Genomic DNA, 22,010 nt, shown 5'->3' on the forward strand with positions numbered 1-22,010 from the left:
AGAGCATCAAATCCTTTTTGTGCTTTGAATCTCTGATGACCTCTTCTGGTACTAGCCAGAGAAAATTCTCTGCATTTAAAGGGTTCACCTGACTAGGTCAGTCCTATAATCTCCATATACTAAGGTTAACTGACTCATGACTTAAATTATATCTGGAAAATTAATTCCTTCAGAGCAGCACTCAGGTTAACATTTTAATTAATTTAAAATTGATTCTATTATAATTGACAAATAAAAATGGTACATATTCATGGTATACAACAGGATGTTTTGATAGATGTATACATTGTGAAATGATTAAATCAAGGTAACTAACATATCTGTTACCTCACATACTTATCACTTACTTATCACTGGTGGGAACACAGTTATCCTAGCACCATTTGTTGAAAAGACTGTTATTTGCACATTGAATTATCTTGGCACCTTTGTCAGCCATCAGCTGACCATAATATAAGGATTAATTTATGGACTCTCCATTATATTTCTATCCTCATGTCAGTATCTCACTGTCTTGATTACTGTGAGTTATATATATAGTAAGTTTGAAAGATGGAAATGAAAATTCTCCCATTGGCTCCTTTTCAAAATTGGTTATTCTGGGTCCTTTGTATGTCCATATCCTGTACATATTTTAGGAGCAGTTTGCCAATTTCTACAAAAAAAAAAAAAAAGGAATGCTTGCTAGGATCTTTACAGGGATTTTGCTTAATTTTTATTTTTTTATTTTCAGTTTTAGAGATGTGGTCTCACTCTGTCATCTAGGCTGGAGTGCAGTGGCATGATCATGGCTCACTGCAGCCTCAAACTCCTGGGCTCAAGCCATCCTCCCACCTCAGCCTCTGGAGTAGCTGGGACTACAGGCATGCACCACCATGCCTGGCTGGGATTTCGTTTAATTTATAGATCAATTTGGTGAAAACTGTCATCTTGGCAATATTGGGTCTTACAATTCATGAAGATGGAATTTCTCTCCATTTACGTAGATCTCTTATTTCCCTGAGCAATGTTTTATAGATTTTGTGTATATCTACATTTTTTGCTAAATTTATTTCTAAGTATTTTATTCCGTCTGATGTTGCTGTGAATAGAACTGTCTCCCTAACCTCATTTTCACATTTTCACTGATAGTATATAGATACCTAATTTATTATATTTAACTTTTACCTTATATGCTTGATAAACTCACTTATTAGCCTAGATGCCTTTTTGTAGATTCCATCTGACTTTTTACATTAAAGATCGTCATCTGAAAAGAATGCTGGTTTTACTTCTTTCTTTCCAACTTGAATGGCTTTTATTTCTTTCTTTTCTGATTGCACTGGTTTCGAATGTCCAGGACAGTGTTTAACACAAGTGGCAAGAGTAGACATCCTTGAGTTGTTTCCAGTCTTAGGAAGAAAGTGTTCACTTTCACCGGCGATGTTATGATGATGTTATGATGTGAGCTATAGACTTTTCTCGTGCCCTTTATCAGTTTGAGAAATTTACCTTCTATTCTGATTTTGTTGAGGATTTTTTAAAAATGTGGTGAAACATATGTAACATAAAATCTACCTTTTTAACTATTTATAAGTGTATAGTTCAGGGACATTAAGAACATTTACATTGTTGTGCAAGCATCACCACCATCCATCTCCAGAGTTTTTCATCTTCCCAAACTGAAACTCTGTACCCACCAAACAGTAACTCTCCATTCCCTCTGCTCCCAGCTCCTGGCAACCACCATTCTACTTTCTGTCTCTATAAATTTGGTTACTCTAATTACCGCATGTAAGTGGAATCCTTTTGTATTTTTTCTGATTCTATTTTATCTCCACTAAAAAAACAATATTTTTAGAGACAGGGTCTGACTACGTTGCCCAGGCTGGAGTACAGTTCACAGGCACAATCATAGTGTACTATAGCCTCAAACTCCTGGAGTCAAGCTATCCTCCTGCCTCAGCCTCACAGGCACGCATCACTGCGCCAGGCAAAATCTATTTTATCTCCATCAAAAATGGAGATAGGCCGGGCACGGTGGCTCATGCCTGTAATCCCAGCACTTTCCAAGGCCCAGGTGGGCAGATCATTTGAGGTCAGGAGTTTGAGACCAGCCTGGCCAACATGTCGAAATCCCATCTCTACTAAAAATACAAAAATTACCCCGGCATGGTAGCGCACGCCTGTAGTCCCAGCTACTCAGGAGGCTGAGGCACGAGAATCACTTGAACCCAGAGGCGAATAGGTTGCAGTGAGCTGAGATTGTGCCACTGCACTCCAGCCTGGGTGACAGAGCAAGACTCTGTTTCAAAAAAAAAGAAAAAGAAAAAAAAAGAAAAGAAAAAGAAAAGAAAAAAAGGAGATAAAATAGAATAATAAAAAATACTCAAATATGCAATACCAAAAAAAGGCAGGAAAAGAGAAAAGGAACACAACAGGTGGGGAAAATATAAAACAATCACAAAAATAATAGATTTAAACTTAATCATAGGCTGGGCAAGGCTCACACCTATAATCCCAGCACTTTGGCAGGCGGAGGCAGAGGATTGCTTGAGCCCAGGAGTTCAAGACCAGCCTGGGCAACAGAGCCAGACTCCATCCCTACAAAAAATTTAAAAATTAGCTGGGCATGGTGGCACTCACCTGTAGTCCCAGCTACTTGGGAAGCTGAGGTGAAAGGTTTGCTGGGGCCCAGGAGTCTGAGGCTGCAGTGAGCTATGATTGCAACACTGCACTCCAGCCTGAGCAACAGAGCAAGACCCTGCCTCAAAATAAATAAATAAATAAATAAACTTAATCATATAAATAATCACATTAAATTAAAATGGCCTAAATACTCCAATCAAAAGCAAAGATTGTCAGCTTGGATAAAAAAGTAAAAACCAACTATATACTATCTATAAGAAGCACACAGCCAAGTGCAATGGTTTACACCTGTAATCCCAGCAATTTGGGAAGCCAAGGTGGGCAGATCGCTTGAGCTCAGGAGTTGAGACCAGCCTGGCCAACGTGGTGAAAACCTGTATGTACAAAAAAAAAAAAAAAAGAAAGAAAAAGAAAAGAAAAGAAAAATTAGCCGGGCATGGTGGGGTGCGCCTATAGTCCCAGCTACTTCGGGGGACAGAGGCAGAAGGATAGCTTGATTGCTGGAGTTCAAGGTTACAGTGAGCTATGATCATGCCACTGCACTTAGCCTTGGTGACAAAGTGAAACCCTGTCAAAAAAAAGAGAAAGAAACAAACAAATTTTAACATGAAGCCACAAATAGGGAAAAAGTAAAAAGCATGAAAAAAAGACATGTCATGTTAACACCAATCAAAAGAAAGCTCTAGGAGCTGTATTAATATCAAAGTGGACTTCAGAGGAAAGAATATTACTAGAAATAAAAATGGTTATTTTATAATGATAACATGATCGATTCATCAAGAGGACTTAATCTTAAATGTTTATGCATCTGTATTAGTTTTCTATTGCTGCATAACAAATTCTCACAAGCTTAGCAACTTAAAACACATATATTTATTATCTCTCAGTTTACATGGATCAGAAGTCTCGGAACAGCTTAGCTAAGTCCCCTGCTCATAATCTAAGGAGGCTGTAATCAAGGTATTAGCTGATAGCTTTGTTCTCCTGGGGAAACTCAACTAGGAAAGAATAATTTCCAGGCTCATTCCAGGCTCCCGGTTGGCAGATTTTACTTCCTTGTGACTATATGACTGAGGGCCATACCAACTCAACATATTGACCAACTTCACCTAATTGGCATTTATAGAACACTCCAACCAACCACAACAGAATATACATATTTTTCAAAAGCACATAGACCATTTACCAATATATGCCATACTTTGAGCCATAAAACAAGTCTCAATAGACTGTAAAGGATTCCAGTAATAAAAAGCATTTTCTCTAACTACAACTGAATTAAATTAAAAGTCAATAACAGAAAGACTTGTGGTAAATATTGAAATATTTGTAAATTAAATAACATATTGCTAAACAACCCTTGGGTCAAGGAAGATATCAAATGGAAAAATTAAAAAGAATTTTGAAGCTAAGCACAGTGGCTCACACCTGTAATCCTAGCACTTTGGGAGGCCAAGGCAGGTGGATCACTTGAGGCCAGGAGTTCAAGACCAGCCTGGTCAACATGGTGAAAACCCATCTCTACTAAAAATACAAAAATTAACTGGGCACGGTGGCATGCACCTATAATCCCAGGTACTCAGGAGGCTGAGGGAGGCAAATTGCTTGAGCCCGGGAGGCGGAGGTTGCAGTGAGCCGTGATCATGCCACTGCACTCCAGCCTGGGTAACAGAGCGAGAATCCATCTCAAAAAAAAAAAAGAAAAGAAAAGAAAAAAGAAATATACCACTTACTATGATTCCATTCATATGAAATATCTATAATAACAGGCAATCTATAAAGAGGAAAAATAAATTAGTGGTTGTTTATGGCTGGAGGTGGGGAGATGGGGAGGGACAGCTAATTGGTACAGAGCTTCTTTTAGTGGGGACAAAATGTTCTAAAATTGATTTTGGTGATGGTTGCACAACCATGTGACTACATTTAAAAACATTGTACACCTTAAATGAATGAAGTGTATGATATGTGAATTGTATTTCAACAAAACTGTTAAAAAAATTCTAAACAAAAATAAATTCTAAACAAAAGTTGAGCAAATCAAATTCAACAATATATAAAAAGGATGATATATCATGACCAAGTGGGGTTTATCCCAGGAATGTAAACTTGGTTCAACATTAGAAACCCAATCAATGCAATTCACATATTAACAAACTAAAGAAGAAAAACCATGTGATCTCTCCATAGATACAAAAAGAGCATTTGACAATCCAAATGTATTCCTAATAACTCTCCGCAAACTAGGAATAGAAAGAAAATTTCCTCAACCTGATATAGGACATTTACCAAAATAAAAAATCTATGGCTAAATCATACTTAATAGTGAAAGACTGAATGCTTCTCCTAAGATGGGGAGCAAGACAGGGATGTCCACTCCGACCTCTCTATTTAAAACATTGTATGGTAGGTCCTAGTCAATGCAATCACATAAGGGGGAAAAAATGAATGCCATGAAGATTGTAAAGGAAAAAGTAAAACTTTTTTTTTTTGCAGATGACATGATTGTTTATGTAGAAAATTAGAAACTCCAAAATCTACTAGAACTAATAAGTGACCTCAGAAACATGACAGGATAAGAAATCAATATACAAACATTAATTTCATTTCTATATAATAACAGTGAACAACCGGAAATTGAAATATAAAAAGCAATGCGGTTTTGTGTGTGGTTTTTGTTTTGTTTTGTTTTGTTTTTTTGAGACACGGTCTCACTCTGTCCTGCAGACTAAAACAAAATGAAACAAAACCACATTGATGAGGGTACTCCAAAGAGACACAGGATTCTGAATGGCATTTCTGTTAGGGAAAAAAAAGAGGGAGAGAGAGAGACAAGAACCAACAGAAAGAGCTCTCAATGGTCAAAGTTGTTATAATTTCAGCAACGAAATTAAGTACTGTTGGATTACAGCAAAAATTATAAAATAAATGCCCATGAATGCATATTGGTATAAATAAATTACTGAATAAATTAATAGATATGGGAGAAATAAATTTCACATGCAGAAGGATCCCAAATAATTTATGTAGGCATTCAGCCCTCGAGGAGGGAGTCCATAACTCTCCACTCCTTGAGTGTAGGCTGTACATACTCGAAGAGTACAGTAAGGAAAACAAGGGGAAAAAGAGTAGCTTTACAGTGAAAAACCTAACCAATGCTGCCTCAACCAGGTGATCAAGGACTCTGATATGGTTTGGCTCTGTGTCCCCACCCAAATCTCATCTCAAATTGTAATCCCCACATGTCAAGGGAGGGACCTGTAACCCCCATGTGTTGAGGGAGGGAGGTGATCGGATCATGAGGACAGTTTCCCCTATGCTGTTCTCTTGATAGTAGGTGGGTTTTCACAAGATCTGATGGTTTAAGTGTCTCACAGTTCCTCCTTCATATGCACTTCTCTCTCCTGCTGCCTTGTGAAGAAGGTTCTTGCTTCACCTTCACCTTCCACCATGATTCTGTTTCCTGAGGCCTCCCCAGCCATGCAGAACTGTGAGTCAATTAAACCTCTTTCCTTTATAAATTACCCAGTCTCAGGGAAGTTCTTTATAGCAATGTGAAAACAGACTAATACAGACCCCATCAACAGTGAGATGTCATGTCGACAATAGGAGCCTTTATTTTTTTCAGTATGTGCCTCTGATATGATGTGATGAGATGGCACTTTCTCCCATAACCCACAACCAAGTCTATGCGTGAGAAAACAGGCAAATCCCAATGAAAGGGCATCCTACAAAATACCTGACCAGCACTCTTCAAAACCATCAACGTTATTGAAAACAAGGAAGGTTTGAGAAAATATCACAACCAAATGGAGCCTAAGGAGACTAAATGTAATGTGATATCCTGGATAGAATTCTGGAATAGAAAAAAGGAGATTAGGTAAAAACTAGGAAAATCTGACTGACTTTGGTTAATAATAACGTATCAATACATTATTATAATATTAGGAAATTAGATCCAGAAATATATAAAAATGATATCATGACCAACTAAGGTTTACCCCAGGAATGCAAAGTTAGCTTAACATTTAAAGAAATCAATCAATGTAATTGACCACTTTAACAGAATAAAGTTTTAAAAAGTATATATTCATTTTAATAAATGCAGAGAAAGCACTTGAAAAAATCCACACCAGTTTATGATATTTTTAAAATTTTTAACAAACTAGAATTTAAAAAGAACTTCCTCAATCTGATAAAAAAGAATCTATGAAAATCTTATAGCTAACATGATATTCAGTGGTAAATTATTGAGGCTTCCCCCCAAAGAATGGGAACAAGGCAAGGATGTCTGCTTTTACCATTTCAATTCAACATTGTCTTGGACATCCTAACCAGTGCAATAAGGCAATAAAAAGAAATGAAAGCCATACAGATAAGAAAGGAAGAAATAAAACTGTCTTTATTCATAGATGACATGGATTTCCATGCATGGAAAAAGCTGTTATAATTTCGGCAATGAAATTAAGTACTGTTGGATTACAGTACTTAATGCATGGAAAATCCTCAGGATCCTACAAAAACAAAATACCAGAATTAACTAGTGAATATAGTGATATCACAGGATACAAAGTCAATATACAAAAATTAATTGTATTCCTATATGCTAGCAAAAATTTTGGAAATGGTATTTTACAAAATACCATTCACAATAGCATCAAAAATATGAAATGCCTAGGGACAAATTAAAGAAAGATGTGCATAATTTCTACATTGCAATCTACAAAACATATAGAGAGAAATTAAAGAAGATTTAAGTAAGTAGAGAACTATACCACGTTCATGGATCGGAAGACTCAATATTAAGATGTAAATTAAGGCCAGGTGCAGTGGCTTATGCCTATAATCCTAGCACTTTGGGAGGCCAAGGCAGGCAGATCACTTGAGGCCAGGAGTACAAGACTAGCCTGGCCAACATGGTGAAACCCCGTCTCTACTAAAAATACAAAAATTAGCCAGGTGCAGTGGTGCATGCCTGTAATCCCAGCTACTTACGAGGCTGAGGCACAAGAATCACTTCAACCCAGGAGGCACAGGTTGCAGTGAGCCGAGATTGGGCCACTGAACTCCAGCCTGTGACAGAGCGAAACTCTGTCTTATTAATAATAATTTTTAAAAAGGTGTCATTTCTCCTCAAGTGTATCTGTAGATTCAATCAATTTCAATCAAAATCCCAGTAGGTTGTTTTGATAAAAATTGACAACCTGGTTTCTACAATTTATGTGGAATAGAAAGGCATGGTGGCACACACCTATAATCCCAACTACTTGAGAGGCAGAGGTGAGAGGATCACTTGAGGCCAAGAGTTCGAGAACAGCCTGGGCAACATAGCAAGGCCTGCCCCATCTCAAAAAAAAAAAACCTGGCATAGTTATTGTGTAATAATAGACAAATAGATGAATGAAAGTGAATAGAGACACCGTAAATAGACCCACATGTTTATAATGAATTTATATTCAACAAAGATGCCAAGGCAATTCAATGGGGAAGGATGGAGCAAATATAAATTGAAGAAATAATGGCAAATGATTTCCCAAATTTGGTGAAAGACATTTATGTTTAGGGTCAAGAAGTAACTGAACTCGGCTGGATGCGGTGGCTCACACCTATAATCCCAGCACTTTGGGAGGCCGAGGTGGGCGGATCACAAGGTCAGGAGATCGAGACCATCCTGGCTAACACTGTGAAACCCCATCTCTACTAAAAATACAAAAAATCAGCCAGGCATGGTGGCGGGCACCTGTAATCCCAGCTACTTGGGAGGCTGAGGCAGGAGAATCGTGTGAACCCAGGAGGGGGAGGTTGCAGTGAGCCGAGATAGCGCCATTGCACTCCAGCCCAGGCAACAGTGCGAGACTCAGTCTCAAAACAAAAACAAAACAAAACAAAACAGAAGTAACTGAACTCAAGCAGGATAAAAACAATGCCTAGGTGCATTATAGTCAAACTGCTGAATACCAACAATTAACAGAAAATCTTTAAAATACCCAGAGAAAAATGATATACTACATACCAGGGAATGGTAATTTGAAAAACTGTTGAGTCCTCATAAGAAACTATAGAGGTCATTCAGCTGGGGATGATGAAAAAAAAATTGAAGATGAATGGTGGGGAGGGTTGCACACTAATATGAATGCTCTTTTTTTGTTTTTAATAGAGATGGTGTCTCGCTATGCTGCCCAGGTTGGTCTCGAACTATTGGCCTCAAGTGATCCTCCCACCTTGGTCTCCCAAAGTGCTAGGATTACAGGTGTGAGCCACCATGCCCAGACCTGAATGTTCTTAATGCCACAGAACTTTACACTTAAAAATAATTAATTCTGGGCCAGGTGCAGTGGCTCACGCCTGTAATCCCAGCACTTTGGGAGGCCGAGGTGGGTGGATCACAAGGTCAGGAGTTCGAGACCAGCCTGACCAACATGGTGAAAACCCGTCTCTACTAAAAACACAAAAATTAGCCAGGCGTGGTGGCACACGCCTGTAATCCCAGCTACTCAGGAGGCTGAGGCAGGAGAATTGCTTGAACCAGGAAGGCAGAGGTTGCAGTGAGCTGAGATCGTGCCACTGCACTCCAGCATGAGTGACAGAGCAAGACTCCATCTCAAAAAGAAAAAAAATTAATCCTGAGAAGATGCATTAGAATAAAAGGAAAAAACAAAAATGATAAAATGGTAAATTTTGTTTTGTACATTTTACCACAATTTTAAAAAAAGAAATTATAGAGTTCAAAAGACAGTGGAACAGCATCTTTAAAAAGACAGTGGAACAGCATCTTTAAAATGCTGAAAGAAAGAAAGGACAACCATCAGGCTAAAAGAATTTTTTTTCTTTTCTTTTCTTTTTTTTTTTTTTTTTTTTTTTTGAGACAGAGTCTCACTCTGTTGCCCAGGCTGGAGTGCAGTGGTGTGATCTTGGCTCACTGCAACCTCCACTTCCCAAGTTCAAGCGATTCTCATGCCTCAGCCTCCTGAATAGCGGGGATTACAGGCGCCTGCCACCACGCTCGGCTAACTTTTGTATTTTTAGTAGAGACATGGTGTCATCATCTTGGCCAGGCTGGTCTTGAACTCCTAGCCTCAAGTGATCCACCCACCTCAGCTTCCCCAAGTCCTGGGATTATAGGCATGAGCAACCACACCTGGCCCAGAATTCTATAACTAGAGATAATATCCTTCAAGAATGAAGGTACTCATAACCCTCATACACTGCTGGTGAAAATGTAAAATAGTATAGCCACTTTAGAAAACAGTCTGGCAGTTTCTCAAATGATCAAACATAGAATTACCATATGACCCAGCAATACTCAAAAGAATTGAAAACAGAGACTTAGATGCTTGTACATGAATGTTTAGAGCAGCATTATTCGTAATATCCAAAACGTGGAAACAACCCAAAAATTCCATCAATGGATGAATGGAGAAACCAATTGTAGTATATCCAAACAATGGAATATTATTGGGCTATAAAAAGGAATGAAGTACCAATACATGCTATCATGTGGATAAACCTTGAACACTTCATGCTAAGTGAAAGAAGCCAGTCACAAAATACCACAGATTATACAATTCCATTCATATGAGATGTCCAAAAGAGGGAAATCTATAGAGACAAAGTAGACAAGTGCTTGCTTATGATTGTGTTGAATGCGGGAATAAAGGAATGGGGAAATGGAGGAATAGCTAAAATATAAAGTTTCATTTAGAGGTGATGAAAATGCTCTAAAACTGACTATGGTGATGGTCACACTTATCTGTGATTGTACTAAAAACCATTGAATTGTACACTTAAACTGAGTAAATCATATGATATGTAAATCATATCGCAAGCTGTGGTTTTTTGTTTGTTAGTTTGTTTGTGACCAAGTCTCACTCTGTTGCCCAGGCTGGAGTGCAGTGATGTGATCTCATCTCCCTGCAACCTCTGCCTCCTGGGTTCAAGCGATTCTCATGCCTCAGCCTCCCGAGTAGCTGGGACTACAGGCATGAGCCACCACACCCAGCTAATTTTTGTATTTTTGGTAGAGATGGGGTTTCATCATATTGGCCAGGCTGATCTCGAACTCCTGACATCAGGTGACCCACTCGCCTCAGCCTCTCAAAGTGCTGGGATCACAGGCATGAGTCACTGCTCCCCACCTGTTTTTTGTTTGTTTTTTATTGTTGTTGTTTTGTTGTTTTGGGTTTTTGGGTTTTTTTTTTTTTTGAGACAGAGTCTTGCTCCCCTGCCCAGGCTGGAGTGCAGTGGCGTGATCTCAGCTCACTGCAACCTCCGCCTCCCAGGCTCAAGCAATTCTCCCACTTTGGCCTCCCTAGTAGCTGGGACTACAGGCACACACCACCATGCCTGGCTAATTTTTGTATTTTTTGTAGAGATAGGGTTTCTTCATGTTGCTCAGGCTGATCTTGAACTCCCGATTTCAAGCAATCTGCCCACCTCGGCCTCCCAAAGTGTTGGGATTACAGGCATGAGCCACCACGCCCAGCCTCAAGCTGTTTTTTAAAAAAGAATGAAGGTGGGAAAAAAAAAGACATTTTCAGATAAAGAAAAACCAAAAGAATTCATCACTAACGGAGTGCCTAAAGAAGTTTCTTAGGGTTGAAAATAAATGATACTAAGGAATGTCAAATCTTCAGGAAAGAGGCCGGGTGCAGTGGCTCACGCCTGTAATCCCAGCGCTTTGGGAGGCCGAGGCGGGTGGATCACGAGGTCAGGAGATCAAGACTATCCTGGCTAACACGGTGAAACCCCATCTCTACTAAAAATACAAAAAATTAGCCGGGCACAGTGGTGGGCACCTGTAGTCCCAGCTACTCGGGAGGCTGAGGCAGAGAATGGCGTGAACCCGGGAGGCGGAGCTTGCAGTTAGCGGAGATCGCGCCACTGCACTCTAACCTGGGTGACAAAGCAAAACTATCTCAAAAAAAAAAAAAAAAATCTTCAGGAAGGAATCCTAAGAACATCAGAAATGATAAATAACTGGGTTATTTTTATAATAATAACTGGGTTATTTTTTATAATAATTTTATCTAATTAATATAAAACACTATTTTCCTCTTAATTTACTAAAAATACCTTAAATTTATTTTTAGTTTATAGAGATGGGGTCTTGCTCTGTCACCCAGGTTGGAGTATAGTGGTGCAATCCCAGCTTACTGCAGCCTCAATCTCCCAGGCTCAAATGATCCCCCCACCTCAGTTTCCCAAGCAGCTGGGACCACAGACAAACCCTACCACGCTTGGTTAATTGGTTTTATTATCATTATTTTTGTAGAGACGGTGTCTCACTCTGTTGCCCATGCTGGTCTCAAACTCCTGGGCTCAAGCAATCCTCCTGCCTTGGTCTCCCAACGTGCTGAGATTACAGGCATGAGCCACCGCACCCAGCTATACATTAAATTTTTTAAAGCCAAAATTGTAACATTGTCTCATGGGGTCCAAATATGTAGTTGTAGCACACACAGCATTACAGTATAAAGAATGGGTGGAGGAAGATACTTTAAAATTTGCTGTTGCTTTTATTTCTTCTTCTTCTTTTTTTTTTTCTTTCCAGAGACAAGGTCTGGCTCTGTCACCCAAGCTGGAGTGCAGTAATGTCACTGTAGCTCACTGCAGCCTGAAACTCCTGGGTTCAAGCAATCCTCCTGCCTCAGCCTCCCAAGTAGCTAGGACTACAAGCGCACACCACGATGACCAGATAATTTTTAAATTTTTTGTAGAGACAGGGTCTTGCTATGTTGCCCAGACTGGTCTTGAACTCCAGCCTCAAGGGATCCTCTACCCTCAGCCTCCCAAAGCATTAGAATTACAGGCATGAGCAACCATGCCCGCCCTACTACTGCTTGTATAATCTGGGAATAGGAAGATATTTTTCTCTCTAAGTTTAGGAACTGAAATAGCAAACCTGAATGAAATGTGTATGAGTTCTTAGATTAGAAATGACTGTGTGCCAAAATCTTTTGTGCCTAAGAATTAATGTTAATCAAATATTTCCTCATTATACACTGTACCGTATTGTTGATAATTATTGTGAGCAGTAGCATTTTCAGTTGGGAGGCCGAGGCAGGAGGATTGCTGGAGCCCTGGAGTTTGAGACCAGCCTGGGCAACACAGCGAGATACGTATCTCTACAAAAAATAAAAATAAAATCAGCCATGCATGGTGGTATGTGCCTGTAGTCCCAGCTACTCAGGAGGCTGTGGTGAGAGAATCACCTGAGCCCGGGAGGTCAAGGTTGCAGTGAGCCATGATTGCACCACTGTACTCTTGCCTGAATGACAGAGTGAGACCCCCTCTAAAAAAAAAAAAATTACATATATATAACTTATCTCAGGTTAATGCTTTTGGTGATGTATGCTTATAATCAAATGCCCTATCTCTGACATCTTAACAATTTAATCAGGTAGAAGTCAGCAACTCTAAACTCAGTACAGAGAGGGACTGGGTGTCCACAGTGTCTAGCTCATTCCTAAAAGCCCTCCTTAGAAGTTTTTTTTTTTTTTAAAGAATAGAGACAAGGGTCTCACTACGTTGCCCAGGCTGATCTTGAACTCCTGGGCTCAAGCAAACCTCTCACCTCAGCCTCCTAAAGTGCTAGGATCACAGCCGTGGGTCACCACACCTGGCCCTCAGAAGTTTTTGATAAGCTGGGCGTGCACCTGGTATCCCAGCCACTCTGAAGGCTGAGACAGGAGGATCCTGGGAGTTTGAGTCCAGCCTGGACAACATAGCAAGACCCTGGCTCAGTATAAAATACAAATTTTAGTCTGGGCATGGTGACTCATGCCTGTAATCCCAGCACTTTGGGAGGCCGAGGAGGGTGAATTGCATGAGCCCATAAGTACGAAGCCAGTCTGGGCAATATAGGGAGACCCCGTCTCTACAAAAAAATTTAAAAATTAGCCGAGTGTGGTGGCATGTGCCTGTGGTTCCAGGTACTCAGGAGGCTGAGGTGGGAGGATCACTTGAGCCTGGGAGTTTGAGGCTGTGGTGAGCTATGATTGTGTCACCATACTCCAGCCTGGGTGACAGAGCAAGATCCTGTCTCCAAAAAAAAAGTAAAATTTTTTTTAATTATTAAAAATAAATAAAGAATAGAAGTTTTTATTAACACATTGACCTCCTATATTTCTTTTTTAAATTTATTCTTTTTTATTTATTTATTTTTAGACGGGGTCTCACTCTGTTGCCCAGGGCTGGAGTGCAGTGGCATGATCTCAGCTCACTGCAACTTCTGCCTCCTGGGTTCAAATGATCCTCCCACCTCAGCCTCCCAAGTAGCTGGGACTACAGGTACATGCCACCATGCCTGGCTAAATTTTATATTTTTTGTAGAGACAGGGATTTGCCATGTTGCCTCAGCTAGTCTCGAACTCCTGGGCTCAAGCAATCTACCTGCCTCGGCCTCCCAAAGTGCTGGGATTACAGGCATGAGCCACCACACCCAGCCCTCTTCTTATTTTTTTTTTAACTCGACTATGCTTACTGGATTCTTCTTGTATTTCTAAATACTGTTGCATATTAACTATTATTAATTTGCATAGCTCTCTGTGAGCATAGGATATATCTGTTTAGCCAAATTTGTACAAATTACATAGATAAGCACCATTTTGCAGCTCAACCTTCAGAATCATTTATTCTAAGCAGTAATATACTGACAAATGTTTAACAGACTGAGATAGGGGGAGGTAATGCTGGCTTGTAGCATGCTGGTTTCCATTATGTAAATACTCCCACCAGGGCCAATTTCAAATCACCAATGTGAAGTCAACCGGCTCACGAAGTTCCTGAAATTCTGACAGTCAATTTTTGGGAGCTGGAATGAGCCGGCTCTAGTACTCCACCGACTCTATGCTCCTTGATTTACATCTTCTTAAGGTTTTGGGTAACAGATACAGGTGTAAGGAGAAACAAAAGCCGGCCGGGTATGGTGGCTCACGCCTGTAATCCCAGCAATTTCGGAGGCCAAGGCGGGTGGATCACTTGAGGTCAGGAGCTTGAGACCAGCCTGACCAACATGGTGAAACCCCGTCTCTACTAAAAATAAAAAATTAGCTGGATATGGTGGTGCATGCCTGTAATCCCAGCTACTCAGGAGGCTGAGGCAGGAGAATCGCTTGAACCCGGAAGGCAGAGGTTGCAGTGAGCCGAGATCACGCCATTGCACTCCAGCCTGGGCAACAAGAGAGAAACTCGGTCTCAAAAAAAAAAAAAAAAGAATTAAATCACATGAAAACATATGTCCACACAATACCATCCAAAAAGTAGAAACAACCCAAATGTCCATGAACCAATGAGTGGATAAATAAATTCGAGTCTATCCATATATTGAGAGACTATTCAGCAATAAGAAATGAAGTACTGATATATACCATAACATGGATGAATCTTGAAAAATTATGCCAACTCAAGCCAGTCACAAAATACTACATATTTTATGATTCCATTCATATGAAGTCTCCAGAATAAAATCTATAGAGACAGAAAATAGATAAACAATTGCCTAGAGCTGGGAGGGGTAATGATGGGGAGTGATGGCTAAGGGATGCAAGGTTTCCTGTTGGGATGATGAAAAATGTTCTTAAAATTTACTGTGGTTGTGGTTGCACAACTCTAAATATACAAAAAGCCATAGAATTGTACACTTAAAAAAAAAAAAGGCTGGGTGCAGTGGTTCATGCCTATAATCCCAACACTTTGGGAGGCCAAGGCGGGAGGATCGCTTGAGCCCAGGAGTGTTAGATCAGGCTGGACAACAAACTGAGACTCCCGTGTCTACACATTTTTTTTAAAAAATTAGCTGGACGTGGTGGCACTCGCCTGTGGTCCCAGCTACTTGGGAGATTGAGGTGGGAGCATCACTTGAGCCTGGGAGGTCAAGGCTACAGTGAGCTGTGATCTTGCCACTTGCCCTTCAGCCTGGGCAACAGAGCAAGACCCTGTCTCAAAATGAAATAAAATAAAAGAATAAACCATTGATTGGCTGGGTGAGGTGGCTCACGCCTGTAATCCTAGCACTTTAGGAGGCTGAGGTGGGTGAATTGCTTGAGTACAGAAGTTTGAGACAAGCCTGGGCAACATGGTGAAACCCTGTCTCTATTCAAAAATAAAAATAAAAAATATATACTATTGATACAGACCTGAATAAATCTCCAGTGAAAAAACCCAATCCCAAGAAGTTGCATCCTGTATGATTCTATTTATATAACATTTTTGAAATGAAAAATTACAGAAATGGGGAACAGATGAGTGATTGCCAGGAGTGAAAGAGGAGGCAGGGGTGGGAGAGAAGTGGTTGTGCTACAAAAGGGCAACATGACTGATGCTCCTGGTGATGGAGTTTTCTGTACTTTGACTGTATCAATATCAATATCCTGGTTGTAATATTGTATTAGAGGTGGGGTTTTTTCTCTCTCTCTCTCTTTTTTTTTTTTTTTTTTTTGAGACAGAGTTTCTCTCTGTCTCCCAGGCTGGAGTGTAGTGGTGGGATCTCAGCTCACTGCAACCTCTACCTCCTGGGTTCAAGCAATTGTCCTGCCTCAGCCTCCCAAGTAGCTGGAATACAGATGTGCACCACCAGGCCCGGCTAATTTTTTGTACTTTTAGAAGAGACGGGGTTTCACCATGTTGGCCAGGCTGCTCTCGAACTCCTGACCTCAAGTGATTCGCCCGCCTCAGCCTCCCAAAGTGCTGGGATTACAGGCATAAGCCACCGCACCCAATCACTTACAGTTGTATGTGAATCTACAAATATCTCAAAATTAAAAGTTTAACCAAAAAATAAATAACACAATGGATGTAAAAGCACTCTAAATTCTATAATTGTGAGTAAATTATTATTATGTATCTTATGATAACCATAGCATGGAACTATTATGACTTTATTAATTTATTGAAAGCACTTATTAAGTCCTTACTATGTTCAAGGACTAGGTTAGATGTTGCATGGCATACAAAGTTATAAACTTATGGTAAAATCATAACTGTTGTCATGTTGCAAGTTTTGGCTAAGCCTGGGTCCTTTTTGTGAAATGTAAGTTGGGTGAAATATAAACATACTTGTGATGGGGGACATACATTTTTATTTACTGATAATCACTGATAGCTATAATCAAGATCAAATGCTGTTAACTAATTATCTTTCACAATTCCTATACTCAACTTTATAACTTGACAAAAAACCTCAAAAGTATGCCAGGGCGGTGGCTCACGCCTGTAATCCCAGCACTTTGGGAGGCTGAGGCGGGTGGATCACCTGAGGTCAGGAGTTCAACACCAGCCAGGCCAACATGGCGAAACCCCATCTCTACTAAAAATTAAAAAAAATAGCTGGGTGTGGTGGCGGGTGCCTGTAGTCCAAGCTACTTGGGAGGATGAGGCAGGAGAATCGCTTGAACCTGGGAGGCGGAGGTTGCAATGAGCTGAGATCACGCCACTGCACTCCAGCCTGGGCAACAGAGTGAGACTCCATCTCACAAACAAACAAACAAACAAAAACTTCAAAAGCATAACAGTGAACATTTGATCTCACTCTCCAAATCTGTTCCTTCCATCACTAACTAGTCTTCTCCATCTCAGTAAATAGTCTACCACCCACTCACTTGTTCAAGGCAGTAACTCAGGCATAATCTTTCTCTTTCTCTTACCTCCCATAGTCTTCTGGTGGGCCCATCAATAACATCACCTTATTCTAAGCCATCAACATCTTCTGCTGTGCTACACAATAGCTTCCTGACAGGTTTCTCTGCTTCCACTCTTGCCCCCCTCCAATCCATTCTCCACACAACAACCAAAGTGATTTTCTTAAAACTGAGATTGTCACCCCCTGACATAACCCTTTATTGGTAGCCTATTTCACTTAGACAAAATTCAAACTATACCATGGCCTACAAGGCCCTACATGATCTGAACTCTGCCAACTCCCCATCCTTCTGTCATTTACCTTCTTATTCATCATGATCCAACCACACTAGCCTTTCAGTTGCTAAAGTATACCAAGCTCTTCCCAACCCTGAAGGTCTGTGTACACATACTTTTTTTTTTTTTTTTTTTTTTTTGAGAGAGCATCTTACTCTGTCTCCCGGGGTGAGTCTGCAGGGGCATGATCATGGCTTACCACAACCTCGACCTCCCAGGAGGCTCAAGTGATTTTTTTTTTTTTTTTGAGACATAGTCCCACTCTGTCACCTGTCACCCAGGCTGGAGTGCAGTGGCGTAATCTCGGCTCACTGCAACCTCCACCTCCCGGGTTAAAGCGATTTTCCTGCCTCAGCCTCCCAAGTAGCTGGGATTACAGGCACCCGCCACCACGCCTGGCTAATTTTTGTATGCTAATAGAGACAGGGTTTTGCCATATTGGCCAGGCTGGTCTCGAACTCCCGACCTCAGGTGATCTGCCTGCCTCGGCCTCCCAAAATGCTGGGATTGCAGGCGTGAGCCACTGCACCCAGCCTCAAGTGATCTTATTACCTCAGCCTGTGAGTGGCTGGGACTACAGAAGTGCGCCACCATACCCAGCTATTATTTTTGTAGAGAGAAGGGTCACCTTGTGTTGCCCAGACTGGTCTTGAACTCTTAGACTCAAGCAATCCTCTGGCCTCAGCCTCCCAAAGTGCTGGGATTACAGGCATGAGCCACTGTGTTGGGCCCATGTTATTTTCTTTTCTCTCTTTCTTTCTTTCCTTACTTTTTTTTTTTTAGACAGATTCTCGCTCTGTCGCCAGGCTGGAGTGCAGTGGTGCAATCTCGGCTCACTGCAACCTCCGCCTCCCGGGTTCAAGCAATTCTGCCTCAGCCTCCCTAGTAGCTGGGATTACAGGCGTGCCACCATGCCTGGCTAATTTTGGTATTTTTAGTAGAGACAGGGTTTTGCCATGTTGGCCAGGCTGGTTTTAAAATCCTGACCTCAGGTGATCCACCCTTCTCGGCCTCCCAAAGTGCTGGGATTACAGGCATGAGCCACTGCGCCCGGCCAGCCCACATTATTTTCTTTGCCTTGAACACTCTTCCCTAGTTCTTCACAAAACTGGCTCCTTCTTATCCTTTAGATCTCAGCTAAAATATTGCATTGGCTGTTCCATAACTCTACATAAGAGGGAAAAGGGGCAGCAATCTGATTAAAACTGTGAAGAGGGAATTCTTAGGGGATCTGTCTCAAAGCTGCATTTGCATAGCAAACACACTGTCTTTACTTAGATTAAGTATAGACCAATAAAAATGTCAATGTTTTCTAAAATGCTTTTATTCATACTTTATGTAAGATTAAGAAAACATCATCTGTCCATAAAAATATAATTTGGAGTACCCTGAGGGAAGTGGCAAGTGTTTCAAAGAGGATGGAGAGGCTGACAGGGACTAGAGAGTTTTTCTTATTTTGGCGATAAGGGTCTATTTGCATCTTTTAAGTAGGGGCATGCTGTGGCCTAACTTAAGTGATTAGATGAAGTGAGACTAAAGACTAAAAGGTCAGTAAAATCATTATTATTATTATGACATTTGTTAAGCATTTAATATGTGACAAATACGTTGTCCCTCAGTATCTGGGAAAGATTGGTTCCAGGACCCTCATGGATACCAAAATACAAAGATGCTCAAGTCTGACATAAAATGGTATAGTATTTGCATATAACCTATGCACATACTCTTATACACATTTATTTTATTTTATTTTATTTTACTTTATTTTATTTTTTGAGACAGAGTCTCGCTCTGTCGCCCAGGCTGGAGTGCAGTGGCGCGATCTCAGCACACTGCAAACTCCACCTCCTGGGTTTTAAGCAACTCTCTCAGCCTCAGCCTCCCGAGTAGCTGGTATTCTAGGCACCCACCACCACGCCTGGCTAATTTTTGTATTTTTAGTAGAGACGGGGTTTCGTCATGTTGGCCAGGCTGGTCTTGAACTCCTGACCTCAGGTGATCCACCTGCCTCAGCCTCCCAAAGTGCTTGGATTACAGGCATGAGCCACCAAGCCCGACCTTTATATACTTTAAATCATCTCTAGATTACTTATAATACCCAATACAATGTGAATGCTATGTAAATAATTATACTATATATTGTTTTATTGTATTTTTAGTATTGTTTTGGGTTTTTCTTTGTTGCTCTTTCCCAAATATTTTCTTTTATTCGTTTCTAAAAATAGAGACGGAGTCTCACTCTGTTGCTCAGGCTAGTCTTGAACTCCTGGGCTCAAGTGATCCTCCCGCTTTGGCCTCCCAGAGTGCTGGGATTACAGGGTAAACCACCATGCCAGGCCTATTATCCCCATTTTAAAGATGAGAAAACAGCCTGGGCGGGGTGACTCACGCCTGTAATCTCAGCACTTTGGGAGGCCAAGGCGGGTGGATCACTTAAGGCCAGGAATTCGATATCAGCCTGGCCAATGCGGCGAAATCCTGTCTCTACTAAAAATACAAAACAAAAACAACAACAACAACAACAATTAGCCAGGCGCGGTGGCGCATGCCTGTAATCCCAGCCCCTCAGGAGGCTGAGGCAGAAGAACTGCTTGAACCCGGGAGGCAGAGATTGCAGTGAGCCGAGATCGAGCCACTGCACTCCTGCGTGGGTGACAGAGCAAGACTCCGTCTCTAAATAAATAAATAAGAGGAAACAAAGGCACAGAGAGTTAAGGGACTTACTCAAAAATTATAAACTAGGCCAGGCACAGTGGCTCACGCCTATAATCCTAGCAGTTTGGGAGGCCGAAGCGGGTGGATTGCCTGAGTTCAGGAGTTCGAGACCAGCCTGGGCAACATGGTGAAACCCCGTCTCTATTAAGATACAAAAAATTAGCTGGGTGTGGTGGCGTATGCCTGTAGTCCCAGCTACTTGGGAAGCTGAGGCAGGAGAATTGCTTGAACCCGGGAGGTGGAGGTTGCAGTGGGCCAAGATCACGCCACTGCACTCCAGCCTGGGTGACAGAGCGAGACTCCATCTCCCCCAACCCCCCCCCCAAAAATTATAAAACTAGTAAGTGACAGAGCTAAGATTCAAACCCAGAGAGTCCAGCTTTAAAACTCAGGTTCTTCATCATGAAATGTATTTATTCGTTCATTCTTCATATTTCATGAGTATGAAAATGCTATAATGCTCCCCCTTTCTATAAGATTACTGCAATACCACAGGCTTGAAATTGCAAAGGTCTGAACTAATACAATGGCAAACATGATGGAGAAAGGTAAGGAGATATTTGAAAGAGACTCAGGGAAGTAAAACTGATAATGTGGGCAAACAGCTGTGGAGCATAAGGGGGAGGGGAATCTAAGATGACTCTCAGACTTCTGATTTTACTAACTGGGTAGTTGATGGGCCAATCATACAAATGGGAAATTCAGGAAAGGAACTCTGGTGGAAAAGATAGAAATTATTGGTCATTTTATGTTTGATGCGCTTGTGGGGCAAAAAGAATAGCCAGGAGGCAATCAGATATACCAGTCTGGAGCTCAAGAAAGAGATTAGGGCTAGAGATATAAATTTTGTTCTCATACAGCTGTTAAAGGCAATTTCACTTAGGAAGAGTATCTGTAATAAATAAAGAGGGCTTAGAGCAGAATTCTCGGAAACATCATCATTTAGGGAGTAAGCATATTAAAAGTATATTAAAAGCATCCAGCAGAGAAGACTGAGGAAGATGGTCATAGGGCTGATACCAGGAGAGAATGGTGTCATGAAATCTCAGGATGGAGTTTCAACAATGACAAAATTGTCTTTAATCCCACTAGAAAGTAAGCTCTAGGAAGCGATGGGACATATCTGCTTTGTTCACCAATGTATTCCCAATGCCTAGAGGCTTGGCACATACTAGATGGCCAAAAATATTTCATGAATAAGAAAACAAATCGGCTGGGTGCGGTGGCTCACGCCCATAATCCCAGCACTTTGGGAGGCCATGGTGGGAGGATCACCTGAGGCGAGGAGTTCGAGACCAGTCTGGCCAACATGGCGAAACTCCATCTCTGCTAAAAATACAAAAATTAGGCTGGGCGCGGTGGCTCACGCCTGTAATCCCAGCACTTTGGGAGGCCGAGGAGGGCGGATCACGAGGTCAGGAGATCGAGACCATCCTGGATAACACGGTGAAACCCCATCTCTACTAAAAATACAAAAAATTAGCTGGGCATGGTGGCATGTGCCTGTAGTCCAGCTACTCGGGAGGCTGAGGCAGGAGAATCACTTGAACCAGGGAGGCAGAGGTTGCAGTGAGCCGAGATTGTGCCACTGCACTCCAGCCTGGGTGACAGAGCGAGACTCCGTCTCAAAAAAAAAAAAAAAATACAAAAATTAGCCAGGCGTGGTGGCGCATGCCTGTAATCCCAGCTACACGGGAGGCTGAGGCAGGAGAATCACTTGAACCCGGGAGGCGGAGGTTACAGTGAGCCAAGATCGC

This window comes from Pan troglodytes, chromosome X (genome assembly GCF_028858775.2).
Source record: "Pan troglodytes isolate AG18354 chromosome X, NHGRI_mPanTro3-v2.0_pri, whole genome shotgun sequence".
In the NCBI taxonomy this organism is placed as follows: domain Eukaryota; kingdom Metazoa; phylum Chordata; class Mammalia; order Primates; family Hominidae; genus Pan; species Pan troglodytes.